At 39.9% G+C, this 2,670-nt stretch overlaps 1 non-coding gene across 1 annotated transcript; it reads right to left on the bottom strand.

Annotated features, from left to right (window-relative positions):
• Window positions 1-518: 518 nt before the first annotated feature.
• On the bottom strand, window positions 519-625 carry LOC136462069 (small nucleolar RNA R71). Its single transcript, XR_010760591.1, has one exon. It is a non-coding gene; the product is annotated as a small nucleolar RNA R71 (small nucleolar RNA).
• Between the last annotated feature and the right edge of the window lie 2,045 nt (window positions 626-2,670).

Raw genomic sequence — 2,670 nt, 5'->3', positions numbered from 1 at the left:
AACTAAGCACCTCTGCTTTAGCAGGCTTACCCTTGTTTGGCTTTGTTCATATCTTATACATGGTATTGCAGGATTGGTTGTGATTCACCAACAATTTCCATCAATCAGAATCAAATCAATCAAGAGGAAGCTCAACACCAGTTTCTGAAGCTATGACTGACAAGACACTGCAAGAATTCTCTGCTCCAAGCACTAAGAACATTCGCACTGGACCAACACTCAAAACCAACAACCTTGAGTTCGAACTCAAGCCAAGCCTCATCAACTTGGTACAAGCTACTCCATTCAGTTGAAAGGCACATGAAGATGCTAGTGCCCATCTTCAGAATTTCCTAGAGATTAGCAGCACGATCACCATCAAGGACATTGCTCAAGATATCATACTACTCCGCCTGTTTCCATTCTTACTAGTGGGAAGGACGAAGTAGTGGTTCTACACCAACAAAGATGACATCAATACATGGGCAAAGTGTTCGAAGGCATTCTTAGCAAAGTTTTTCCCTATAGGCAAGACCAATGCCTTAAGAGGAAAGATTTCTAATTTTCAACAGCAGAAAGGAGAGACCATTCTAGAGGCATGGGAATGTTTTCAAGAATACATTTCAGATTGTCCTCATCATGGGATGGAAGATTGGTTGCTCATGTAAAGCTTTTACCATGTATTAACTCAGAAAGCTCATGAACAACTCGATGCTACTGCTGGAGGATCATTTATGTCACTCACCCTTAGAAAAGCTAAAACCCTTATGAAAAATATAGCCTCTAACCAAGGCTGGTCTCAATGCAATATTCAAGCATGCAATAAGAGTGAAGAAGTATCAGAGGAGGTGTGTGCACTATCAACCAAGATGGACGTTGATGAGGACATCACTCCTTCAGATGTACACGCTGATCCTCCAACCGTTATGCAAGGTCCAATGACCCGGGCTCGAATGCGTCAACTCAATTTAGAGGTGAGCTCGTTCTTAAGCGATTCTTTTCATACTTTTGAGAATAGACTACTACCTAATAATGTTATCTTGCTTAGGAACATTGGAGAGGGTCATGAGGGACTTATAGGACGTGGTGGAGGTGATGATGACTAGGACGTCCAACAGAAACTAGAGGCCCGATCCAATATGATTTCGAGTTTGCCTCGGTATCCAAGACCAGTCTACCTTAAACTGGTCACCCAGGACGCATCCGGACTCCGTTTTTGACGATCCATATATGGTTGGAAAGCTAATTTGATAAGGAAGCCAATCTAAGTGGTCTCACATCAAAACCCTTTTAGAATCAACGGGAATCGTCGAAACAAGTCAGCATCCAGAATCTGCCAGGGTGCTTCAACACCGTCTTTTGGTCCGATGGACCGTGTATCGTGTTTGGGCCCATTAGGGGGCGTGTCTAGGGTAGGCGACGACCCTAAGACCTTTATAATTATACGCCACCACCGTCATTAGGTTTTAGGTTTTGCTTAGATTAATCTATCAAGAACAGTTTCGCTGTTCATCGGTTTGTGAGACCCCAACTTTGTGAGATTAATCATTCATCTGCAATTTAGTTGCTTTCTTTCTTATTCTTGCTTGTGTTCTTTGTTGCACAGGCAGGGATTAGCCTTCTTGGTGAGGTCAACCTAGTCCGTGACTTGGTTGATAACCAGAGGAGCTGTGGTGCTAAGATTGCAGGGTTCGATCTTTCGATCTGAAGCCGGATCGGTGTGTCATTCTCCGTCATAACAATAGTTACCTCTACCTAACGGAAGATCAAAATGGTGTAAGGCCCATGTATGGTTTCCTATACCAAATGAACCAGGCTTAGCGTAGATTATGTTTGATTCCACGTCAGGGAGCCAAGTCCAAGGCCAACTACCTCAACTATCATTCCGACATCCTGTTTGATCCTCGGGCAGCCCTAGCAACCATGGAGAATAGCACAGAAATGAACAACAGATAGGAGATATGTAAGAGTAATCCAATATCATATAACCAACCGGCCTTAGACAAATTAGGTAATTAACCATGGAATATGTACTACTATACTACTACTACAACCACTGTACTAACATGCCAAGTCACCACAGCAAGCTAAGATGCTTCAAAGATACACCAAAGCAAACATTATTAACTAAACATGCATTAAAGAAGATTATTTTATTTCATTTTAAACTAGGGCTACAACAGCAACATATATTTCTGGTGCTCATAAAATTATGAGAAAATTATAGTAGCTTCCTTAGCCAATAATTAGTCTACCATAAAATTTTCATTGCATGTGGATAAGTATAACAGCCTACACGAAAATGACAAGCTATGGTTGATAATTAAGCATGAAAATACTTTGTACTATGAAAAGTGTCAAACAACAGATTTGGTATTTTTCCCATGATTTACATAGCATACAATCACTGTACAAAAGTTTCACCTACATGTTTTATTCATATTTTTGGCTCTAGCAATTTTACAAGAAATAGCAAATAAATGCACCTAAATCACATAGCCATATTTTTCTACAGAACAAGCATGGCATATATTTTTCATAGAAAGTACATCTCAAGAATAGATCAACCAAATTGGAATCATATTTTTCTGATGTATATTCTATTTATTAAGCATTTTCCAAGAAAACAGCAATTACAAGAATTAACTAAAGCCCTATATAAATGTATCCCAAAACTGACATGCAACATTT

Source organism: Miscanthus floridulus, chromosome 6 (genome assembly GCF_019320115.1).
Source record: "Miscanthus floridulus cultivar M001 chromosome 6, ASM1932011v1, whole genome shotgun sequence".
Taxonomy (NCBI): domain Eukaryota; kingdom Viridiplantae; phylum Streptophyta; class Magnoliopsida; order Poales; family Poaceae; genus Miscanthus; species Miscanthus floridulus.
This window is presented reverse-complemented; position numbering and strand designations above follow the sequence as displayed.